The sequence below is a fragment of the Acomys minous genome (assembly GCF_964271855.1).
Source record: "Acomys minous genome assembly, chromosome: 3".
Classification (NCBI taxonomy): Eukaryota; Metazoa; Chordata; class Mammalia; order Rodentia; family Muridae; genus Acomys; species Acomys minous.
The window spans coordinates 67384486-67395811 of record NC_140485.1 but is presented as its reverse complement, the minus strand read 5'-3'; the positions used below and the strand labels follow the sequence as shown (position 1 = coordinate 67395811).

Genomic DNA, 11326 nt, shown 5'->3' with positions numbered 1-11326 from the left:
CCTGGCTGACTACTGCAAGCTACTGCAAAGCACTGGGACTTACAGCAAGCCTTTGGCCCTGGAGGCTGACTCGTGTCAGAAACGAGTCTCTAGGTTTGAGTCTCAGTTTACTTTTTTGGGTGGCTCCTGCTGAGAGGTTTGTAAAGACAGCTGGGCATGGTGCACTCCTGTAATCCCAGCAGTAGGGAGGCTGAGGCAGGAGGATCAAGAGTTGGGGCCAGCCTGGTCTACATGGTTGAGACCCTGTCTCATACAACAGAGAACATCCCAGAAGTTTGAAACACCTATCTGCTTCCCCATCCTGAAAAGGGGGCTATAGCATCCACCTCCATGCTTTCATGAATCCCTTTGACGAGGAGAGGCTGAAGGGACACCGGGAAAGCTGGCGTTCAACAACCCACGTAGAAATCCCAGGAACGTGTAAGAATAGTCTCCTTTTAAAGATGAGGAAAAGGACGCTGGGAGCGCGAGCAGCAGTTACCAGCATTTGCTGCTCTTGCTGAGGACCTGGGGTTCCATTCGCAGTACCCACAGAGCAGCTCACAACTGTTTTTCAGGCATGTGTTTTACATGCACACAGAAAACATTAAAAGCCGGGCGTGGTGGCACACCCCTTTATTTCCTAGCACTCGGGAGGCAGAGGCAGAAGGATCACTGTGAGTTCGAGAGCAGCCTGGTTTACAGGGTGAGTTCCAGGACAGCCACGGCAACATAGAGAAACCCTGTCTCGAAAAACAAAACAAAACAGAATCTTTTAAAAAAGGGTTTGATAGAAGTTCAGGCCAGCCGGCCAGGACTACAGAAAGATCCTGTGTCAGAAAAAAAAAAAAAAACAAGAAAAGAAAGGCGAGAGAACGGGGACTCAGAACCAGTGGGTGGAGTGATGGCTAAAACACAGCTCTTCATCCCCCTATGTTCATAAAACCTCTGCCAGCAAACATATCTTGCAAGCAAAAGTGGTCATGCACATTCCCACGAGAACAACGCAAGAGGAAGAGCTTAACGCCCTGGGGCGTGCTGGTTATTGTAGTTCAGTAGTGGCATGCTGGGAGTTGTAGTACTCAGAGCGCACGTTCTCTTAGGGAGACTCCGCCCCGTTCCTGGCGTCACAGCGAGTCAATAGAGAGGGATTCCTTCTGCCGCTCACCCACGTTCATTACGCTTGAGCTCAGCTGATGGGCATGAGAAAATCCTGTTTATCGGATTGGTGGGAAGATTAAAGAGGTTAACTACCGAATTTAGAAGAGTGCTCGGCACTAAGTGCTATCTAAGTATTAGTTATTTAATCCTCAGTGACCCTAGCAAAGAAGCTTCGCAGGGCCAGCAGAGGAGCACTTACCGCCCTCATTTGTCAGGTAAGAAAACTGAGGCTGGGTTACACATCGAGGAGTGAAATCAGGTTGTGTACTTAATTTTAAACTGTTTTTGTTGTTGTTTTGTTTTGTATTTGTTTTTTGAGACAGGGTTTCTCTGTGTAGCCTTGGCTGTCCTGGACTCACTTTGTAGACCAGGCTGGCCTCGAACTCACAGTTATCTGCATGCCTCAGCCTCCCGAGTGCTGGGATTAAAGGCGTGCGCCACCACGCCTGGCTTAAACTGTTTTTCAATTTTAAAAAGTTTAATTTTTTTTTATGTTTATGGGTGTTTGTTTTTTCTGCATGCATATCTGTGCACCACTTGGGCCACTTGTGTGCTTATTAGTGTCTATGAAGGTTAGGAGAGGGAATCAGATCCCCCAGAACTGGATTTAAGGATCGTTGTGAGCTGCCATGTAGGTGCTAGGAACAGAACCTGGGTCTTCTGGAAGAGCAGCCAGGGCTCTGCACCACCAAACCGTCTCTTCAGTCCCTTACATTTATTAATTTATGGTGTGTGTCCATGTACATGTGCAAGTGCACAAAAGATGCTCTCTGCAAGGCCTCAGCCAGCATCACTGGCCAGAGCCTCCTCCCCTCAACAGTTGTTATGGGGAGGGGCGGTTATGAACTTTGTCAGTTTCAGGAACTTCTTGTAAATTTTTAAATGTCGGAGCCTTTGTTTGGTTGGTTTGGTTTTTTGAGACAGGGTTTCTCTGTGTAGCAGAGCCCTGGCTGTCCTGGACTCACTTTGTAGACCAGGCTGGCCTTGAACTCATAGAGATCCATCCGCCTGTCTCTGCCTCTCAAGTGCTGGGATTAAAGGCATAAACCACCACCACCTGGCAATGTCAGACCCTTAAAAGTAGCATTTATTGCCTGGCATGGTGGCTCACACCTTTAATACCAGCACTAGGGGGACAGAGACAAGTGGATCTCCGTGAGTTCGAAGCCAGCCTGATCTACAAAAAGAGTTCCAGAACAGACCCTGCCTCGAAAAACAAAACAAAACAAAAAAGAAAGAAAAAACAAAACCAAACAAACAAAAAGTTGCATTTATCAGCCAAGGATGGTGGCATACGCCTTTAATCTCATCACTCAGGGAGGCAAAGGCAGATTGCTGTGAGTTCGAGGCTATCCTGGTCTACAAATCGAGTCCAGGACAGGCAAGGTTACACAGAGAAACCCTGTCTCAAAAAACCAGAAAAAAAAAGTTGCATGTATCAGCCAGGCAGGCATGGTGGTGCACACCTTAATCTCAGCACTTGGGAGGCAGAGGCAGGAAGATCTCTGCAAATTTGAAACTAGCCTGATCTGCAAAGTGAGTTTCAGGACAGACAGGGCTGCACACAGAGAAACCTGTCTCAAAAAACAAACAACCAAGTAAAAGTTGCACAGGCCTTTAATCTCGGTATAGGGAGGAAGAGGCCAGTGGATCTCTGTGAGGCCAGCCTGGGCTACATAGAGAGTTCCAGGACAGCCAGAACTGCCCGTTAGATCCTGTCTCCAGAGCAAAGGTGCCTTGAGCTCCCCAGTCCTACTAAGCCTCCCTCCAGAAGGGAATGCTTCAGTCTGGAGGGAATGGCTCCACAACATCCAGAACCACTTTAAAGCTGATGTCGAAGGCAGGTGTGGTGGCACATACCTTTAATCCCAGCACTTGGGAGGCAGAGACAGGTGGATAGCTGTGAGTTTGAGGCCAGCCTGCTTCCAGGCAGGGATATGTAGAAAGTCTCTGTCTCATATAAACAAACAAACAAAAAATTAATGTGGAATGCTATTGAGGAAAAAGCCTGGTGTTAATTTCTGCCTTCCATGTGCACTCCTATACATGGATACACACACCCATGTGCACTCCTATACATGGGCACACACACACACATCCATGTACACTTACATGCATTCATGCATGCATGAGCAAACACACACACACACACACACACACACACACACACACACACACAGAAAAAGAAAAGAGGCTGAGGATGTGGCAAGTTGGTAGACAGCTCTCCCAACATACATGAAGGCCCCGGGTCAAATCCAGAACCACACAAAGCAGGTGTGGTGGTGCACACCTATGATCCCACCAATGGGGTCACGAAGATTAAAGTGGCTACAGAGGGAGTTTGAGACCGGCCTGAGACATATGAAACTCCTGTCATGGGAAAGAGAAAGAGAGAGAGAGAGAGAGAGAGAGAGAGAGAGAGAGAGAGAGAGAGAGAGAGAGAAGGAGGGAGGGAGAGTCAAACAACTCAACAGAAAACAAACGAACAACAACAAAAAGGAAGAAGCGGCCCATCCTTTGAGAGCACATGTGGCAGAGAATGTGGATTCAATTCCCAGCACCCTCCTGGCAGCTGACCACCCATAACTCCAGTTCCAGGGCACCCAGTGCCTTCTTCTGGCCTCCACAGGCCCCAGGCACTCACAGGGTACAAATATACACAATCGGGAAAAAACTCATTTAAAAAAATCTAAAAAAATAGAAATAAACAGAGAAGGGCCACTGCCAAGTTGGTTTAGCATGTCCCTTAAAATAATAATAATAAACAAAATGTTGTATTTAAAATGAGGGGCTAGAGAGGTGGCTCAGTGGTTAAGAGTGCTTCCTGCTCTTCTTGTTCTCTCAGAGGACCCAAGTTCAGTTCCCAGCATGCACTCACCCATGTCAAGAGACTCAACCCTGTAACTCTAGCTCTAGGAAATTCATCTGGCCTCTGTGGACACTGGCATACAGATGGTGGACACTCAACACACACAAAGACACAAAGATATATATATATATATATATAATTTTTTTTTTTGAGACAGGGTTTCTCTGTGTAACAGCCTTGGCTGTCTTAGAACTCACTTTGTAGACCAGGCTGGCCTCAAACTCAGAGATCTCTGCCTGCTTCTGAATCTCAAGTGCTGGGGTTAGAGGTCTGTGCCACCATTCCTGGCATAAATATTTTTTTTAATAAAAGGAAAAATGGGCTCAGAGGTTAAGAGCACTGACTGTTCTTCCAAAGGTCCTGAGTTCAATTCCCAGCAACCACATGTTGGCTCACAATCATCTATAATAAGGTCTGATGCCCTCTTCTGGTGTGCAGATATACATGCAGGCAGAATACTATGTACACAATAAATAAATCAATCTTAAAAAAAAAAAGGGGAAAACAGGTTTGGTATATGTCACATGCCTTTAATATTAATGCTCAGGAAGCCAAGGCAGGCTAATCTGGCCTACACAGCAAGCTCCAGGCCAGTCTGGAGCTACATAGTGAGGCCTTGAAGAAGAAGAAGAAGAAGAAGAAGAAGAAGAAGAAGAAGAAGAAGAAGAAGAAGAAGAAGAAGAAGAAGAAGAAGAAGAAGAAGAAGAAGAAGAAGAAGAAGAAGAAGAAGAAGAAGAAGATAGAGGAGGAGGAGGAGGAGGAGGAGGAAGAGGAGGAGGAGGAGGAGGAGGAGGAGGAAGAGGGGGCCGGGAGTGGTGGTACACACCTGTAATCCCAGCACTTGGGAGGCAGAGGCAGGTGGATCGCGGTGAGTTCAAGGCCAGCCTGGTCTACAAGGTGAGTCCAGGACAGCCAAGGCTACACAGAGAAACCCTGTCTCAAAAAACCAAAACAAACAAACAAAAAAAAAAAAAGAAGAAGAAGAAGAAAAGGAGGAGAGAAGAAGGAAAGACAAAAAATAAATTCTGTTCTATTAAGGTAGGAAAACACGAGTCTGGAGGCTCGTAGGACAGGAAAGGCATGTGTCAATTAAAGTCACTTTTAAAAGTGCTAACAGTGGGCTGGAGAGATGGTTCAGCAGATAAGAGCACACTGCTCTTCCAAAGGGCCTGAGTTTAATTCCCAGCAACCACATGGTGGCTCACAACCATCTATAATGTAATCTGATGCCCTCTTCTGGCCTGCAGGCATACGTGCAGGCAAAGCACTGTGTACATAATAAATAAATCTAAAAAAAAAAAAAGTGATAACAGCTTATGTTGCTAGCCAAACCTCACACCTCAGCTTCTGAATACACACTCCAGAGAGGAAAGCACATAGTCTCCTTACAGGAAGACCACAGACACTCAGGAGATGAAACAGGACCCTGCCAGGGCCTTGTGGCTGACAGCATTTGTAACAGTTCCTTAATGGCCTCAGAGTGTACCTGGGAGACATTTTAGTAAGTGACATCATTGCTCCACAGCCCAGTCGGGGCGGGGGAGGGTGAGGAGGGGGTGGGTGATGGAGCCGTTCATCCATTCTCCACAGATGAGCATTTCGGACTTTCCCTAGTCATTTCCCGGTGCTGGGATTGAGTCCTGGCTCAGCACTGGGGCTTCTTGGTACACTGTGTTTTGTTTTGCACAGTGTCTGGAAAACAAAACTGGAAAAAGGAAGGAAAAAAGTAAAGGCAGGCAGGCAGGGACAGGCAGGCTTGGCATCTGAGGTGCAGGGTGGGGACAGTGACCTTGCAGCACTTTGAGAAAGAGGATTAAAAAGAAAGCAGGCTGGTTGTGGTTACCTTTTCCGTTAGGTATGCTGAAGAGACAGAAGTGAGGCCAGCCTGGTCTACACCTGGGCTGGCAAGGTGGCTCGGCAGGTAAAAGTGCTTGCCACGTAAGCCTGGCACCTGGAACCTGAAGTCTACCCCGAACCTCTGGTGGAAAGGAGAGGACCAGCTCCCTTAAGTCATCGGGAAGTGACTGCGACCTGAGGCACAAGTCTAAACAGCAGAGCTAGGACTTGAAGTCCCCTCCTCTCTTCCCCCTCTCTTCTTGCTGTGTAGCTCAGACTCATCTCTCCCCTCCCCCCTCCCCTCCCCTCCCCTCCCCTCTCCTCCCCTCTCCTCTCCCCTTCTGTATCTCTCTGTCTCTTTCACCTTGCTCTATAGCCCAAGCTGGTCTTAAAATCATGGCAGAATGTATGAGTCATGCCCAGCAAAACCTAAACTCAAATTTCCTGGCCTCGCTCTAGCCTTTCTCCCTCCCGCTTTCATATCACCCAGGCTGCAGCTGGGGCACTTTTCTGCTGTCTGCTGTGCTTCCGGGATATGATCAGGTTGACCAATACACAGGATGTAGCAGTTCACAGCTACAGGCGCCCGCCGAGGCAGGAGGATGGCAGGGAACCTGAGGCCAACCTTGCCTCCTGCAGAGTGAGTCCCAGTCCAGCTTGGGTTGTGTAGCTACAAAGTAAGACTTTCTCATCACCTCCCCTGCCCCCCAAAAGCATTAGGCATTGGCACACCACTCCTCCGGCACTGTCTTCCTGGAGGATGGGAAGTGGTCAGGAGGAATGCAAACACTTGGTACATTCAGAGACCAACACATCTATTTCTGGAACTCTAAAATTTGTATTTTACACTGGAGCATCTGGGACATCAGGCCATCTCTTAGGGCCTGGGACATGCCCTCTCAGATTCAGAGAGACACATCAGGGGAAATGCAAATTCAAGTGCCTATCAGATGGGCAGAGAGCTGAACACTCGATAGCACCCCGAGCTGGCAGGGGTACGGGGAGACAGGCAGCTGAAATGACACAGTACAGCCTAGAGGAAGACTTTTTGCTGAGAGTGACTAAAGTGGAAAGCACGAACAGCCTTGACTTTGCCTGAGACCTGACCTTGCAATGCCAACCCACTCAGGAGCAAAGCCAAGGTCCTTTGCGACACAGGAAGATAGTCTGTGGTCCCTGAGCCTAAAAAACTATCTCACCCGTTGACCAATGGGCCCAAAGAATGAAGGTGGGATCTGGCAAAATGGCTCCGTTCAGAAAGTGCTTGCCGTGTGAACACGAGGACCCAAGGGAGGATGACCCCCAGCACCAATGCACAAATCCAGCGTGCCTGTAATTCCAGCTGACAGCCCTGGGTCCTCAGCCATCTGCCATGTTCAATGAGAGATCCTGTGTCAAAATATAAGGTAGACAGAAAGGAAGACACCTGACATTGACCTCCGGTGTGTACACACACACACACACACACACACACACACACACACACACACACATACAACTATAAATACAGACTACAGTGTGGTGGCACATCCCATAATTCCCAGCATTTGAGAGGTAGATAAATAAGGATGGTTGTGAATTCAAGGCCAGCTGCGGCTACATACATTTATTTTTTTCACACTTTATTTTTATATGTGTGTGTATGCACCGTGTACAAGCAGTGCCCGTGGAGGTCAGAAGAGGGTGTCAGATACCCCAGGACTGGAGTTACAGAGGACCGTGAACCATCACACAGTGCTGGGAATCAAAGTTCATCTGGAAGAGCAGCCAGTGCTTTTAACTGCTGAGCCATCTCCCCAGCCTTCAAGATCGGTCCATTCTAAAACTGGAATATTACGCAGCTCTAAAAAAAAAAAGTAAGAAACCTTTCTGATCACCAACTATGCTCATACACCAGGCTTTAGAGTCTTGTCAAAGTGATCAGAGGAGCAAAGTTCGGTCTCTACACCCCACACTGAACATGTGTGCCTTGAGAAACTTGGGGGGCCTTGGGAAACTCAAATCTCACCAGGGCTCAAAGCCTTTTCTGCAGAGGGTCACAGTAGCTGAAGTGTCACAGGCCATCTGGTCTCTGTTGCAAGCACTCACTTGAAGCTGAGAGGGTGTGGAAATGAACGGCATGAACAGGCGACAGCTGCATTCAGCAATGACTTGTGCACACTTTTGTGAAACACGCCCTCTCCTCGCCTGCTGTCATTCGGAGAAGGCTCTTGGAGCCTTGGAAAAGCAGGTGGGCTGGATGGGGCCCATGGCTGCCGTCATCTGACCCTACTAGTTAAGGGAGGCCTGGGAGGTTTGGGTTTCATCCAGGGTGGTGGGAGTTAGAGGCACATGGCGAGACCCCCTCAAAAGAGGTGGGCACACATGCCGGACCTAGGACGGCTCCAAAACCCTGCGCGTCACTGAGCCGGCTCTACCACTAGATGGCAGTATAACCCACATAAACCCAGGCTTCTCCACCTAGGCTCTGCTCTACAACTGAGCTTATTTCCAGCCCTTTTTACTTTTGAGTCACTTGATAAATTACCAGTAAGTCTGGCCTTGAACTCCCTCTGTCTAGAACCTGAAACCCAGAATAGCTGGAGGCACAGGCTCACACCAGGCCTAATCTCATTTATTTATTTATTTATTTTTATTTATTTTTTTATTCAAAGTGATTTTCTTGCTGTGCACACAAGAGAATTTATGCCTCTCGAGCAGACGCGGTGGACGGCTCCTATTTCCAATTGGGTGGGAGCACCCGCTTAGTCTTATAGTAACGAGCCAACCGATGAATTCTGCTCTCTATCAAAATCAGGCGGAATTTAGCAACCTTCTCCTTTCTGTTCCTCTCAAGGTGCTTTCGGACAGCAACGGCTTTCTTAATCAAGTGGTAGAGGTCCTCCAGGAGATCAGGGGCCAGGCCTTTGGACTTAAGGATTCTCAGGATTTTATTACCAGTCACAAAACGGACCTGTGCCACACCATGTGAGTCCCTTAGGATCACACCTATCTGGGAGGGGGTCAGCCCTTTCTTAGCTAGTTTGTAAATTTGTTCCTTCAGACGTCAACTTCAACCACGTGGGGACGCTACGGCGGTAGGGCAGCGCCGACTGGGACAGGCCCTTCCCGGGAGCGTGCATGCGACCCATGATGGCGGAGGTTTGGCAGCAAAGAGCCTAATCTTATTTATTATCCTTAGTTGTCTGATGAATAGTAGCAACCCCCGCGCCCCCGCCCCCCCCCCCCCCCCCCCCCGCCTGTAGTGGTTGTGGTTGAAATGGTCAGTGGTTGGCACCTTTTAGGACAATGAAGTGATGGGTCACATTTGACCAATAGACGGTAGATGTGGCTCAACAGTTAAAAATCACTCACAAAGAAGTCATTAGGATCAGAATTGACATGCAGCTCCCATTAATAAGCTGAGTGTCCCATGTATGCCCATAACCCCAGGTCGGAGACGGGGTGGGGGACGACATGGGATGGGGCACAGATGGTCTGCTGGGATACAGCCTAGCCGAGAACAGCAGGCCCAGATTCAGGAAAATACCCTCCCTCAAAGGACTAGGTAGACACTTAACACCCTCTCCAGGCCTATAGACGCACCTTCACAGGTGTGTGCATACACCCACATAGGCACGTATGTATTTTAAGTGTTGTTTTTCAGATTACTGTCAACAGGCCCTCCTTTCTCCTTTGTTAATACTGCAGAAATTAGCCTTGGGTTTTGTTTGTTTTGGTTTTGAGACAGGGTTTCTCTGTGTAGCCTTGACTGTCCTGGACTCACTTTGTAGACCAGGCTGGCCTCGAACTCACAGTGATCTGCCTGCCTCTGCCTCCCCAAGTGCTGGGATTAAAGGCATGTACCACCACGTCTGGCTTGGTCTAGAGTTTTTTGTTATTGTTTTGTTTTAATAAAGATAGGTTCTGCTGGGCATGGTGGCACACACACTCAGAGAGGCAGAAGCAGGCAGATCGCTGTGAGTTTGAGGCCAGTCTGGTCTACAAAATGAGTCCAGGACAGCCAAGGCTACACAGAGAAACCTTGTCTCAAAACAAGAACACAAAACAAAGATCCAAAAATAAAGACAGGTTCTTATATAGGCCAGTGTAGGCTCAATTTTCGTAACCAATATATTTTATTAACGACTTAGTGACCGAGCATATGTCACTTATAACCCGACTAACCAAAACAATAGGAAATGAGGATTAATGGACACAATAACAAAACCGTAAGGATATCAGTTCCGAGGAACGATTCTCGTGGCACAATCCGCAGGGATTTTTCTGCTGGAACCTGGAGTAACCAGAACCCAGAACCTCAGCAGGAGCCGGAGCCCTGAAGCCTTCCCTAGAGTGGCTCTCTCTCGGAGCGTCTCGAAATGCAGCGATGAACAGCCAAAACTATCCCAAGTCTCCAAGAAGCCCCGCCTCCAGTTCTGGGCTCATTTATATATCTCCTCCCAGAGTCTGTTCACGGGATCTTTTCAGCTGGCAACGACTAAGCTCCTGCACGAGGTGGTTGCTCTTCTAGTGGATTAACATCACCTGTTCTCTCACAAGACCATTCTGATCCCACACTTGGAATCCTAAAAAACAGGGTTCTCTCTCCTTCAGGCCAGGCGGGCCTCAAACTTGCTCTGTAGCCAATGATGACCTTGAACCTGTAATCTTCTGGCCTTCACCTTCTGAATGCTGGGATTACAGGCGTAGGCCATCCTGCCTGGAGCCACAGAAAAGCCTGACTACTAAATTCTGCTGCCTCGGAAGTGCCTGTTCAGCTCACCTACCCCGTGTTCAGTGCAGGCTGGTCTCGCTCATCACCTCAAGCTTGCCCCTGCCTCAGGGCCACCTGCCCCTGCCCCTCCTCCAGCCCCAACATCCGCCATGAGGAAACTGCACTGTGAGCTCGCCTCCCAGAGCTTAGGAGGCAGAGGCAGGTGGATCTTTGTGAGTTCAAGGATAGCCTGATCTTCAGATTGAGTTCCAGGTCAGGGCTATATACTGAGACCCTGAATCTTGAAAAATAACTGCATTATGTCTTTCTGTGTTTATTGTCTCTTTCCCTAGGTCAGCACCCACCCCAGTCCTTCCAGCAGTCTGGTCCTTGCTGGTCTGGGTCCAGGCCAGAGCCAAGACTCATACGAGGTGCTAAATTAGGCATTCTGGGACAGGCCAACCAGCACTGCTCTCATGATCTAGGTGAAAGGCCTTGTGATTGGTGGCACACACCTGTGGAACCCCAGCACTTGTGAGGTGAGGGTACAGGGGTCAGGAATTCAAGGCCAGCCTTGGTCACATGAGAAGTGTGAGGCTGGGCTGGAGAGATGGCTTAGAGGTCAAGAGCATGGTTCCAAAGGACCCAGATTCAATTCTCAGCACGCACATGGCAGCTCACAACTGTCTAAAACTCCAAGATCTGACATCCTCTCATAACACATACATGCAGGCAAAACACTAATGCACATTAAAAAATAAATAAATAGATAGATAGATAGATAG

At 48.5% G+C, this 11326-nt stretch overlaps 1 pseudogene across 1 annotated transcript; it reads right to left on the bottom strand.

Moving 5' to 3' along the window:
- Positions 1-7514: 7514 nt before the first annotated feature.
- Positions 7515-8997, bottom strand: LOC311594952 (small ribosomal subunit protein uS15-like; annotated as a pseudogene). The gene has a single exon. The product of its transcript is annotated as a small ribosomal subunit protein uS15-like (transcript).
- Between the last annotated feature and the right edge of the window lie 2329 nt (positions 8998-11326).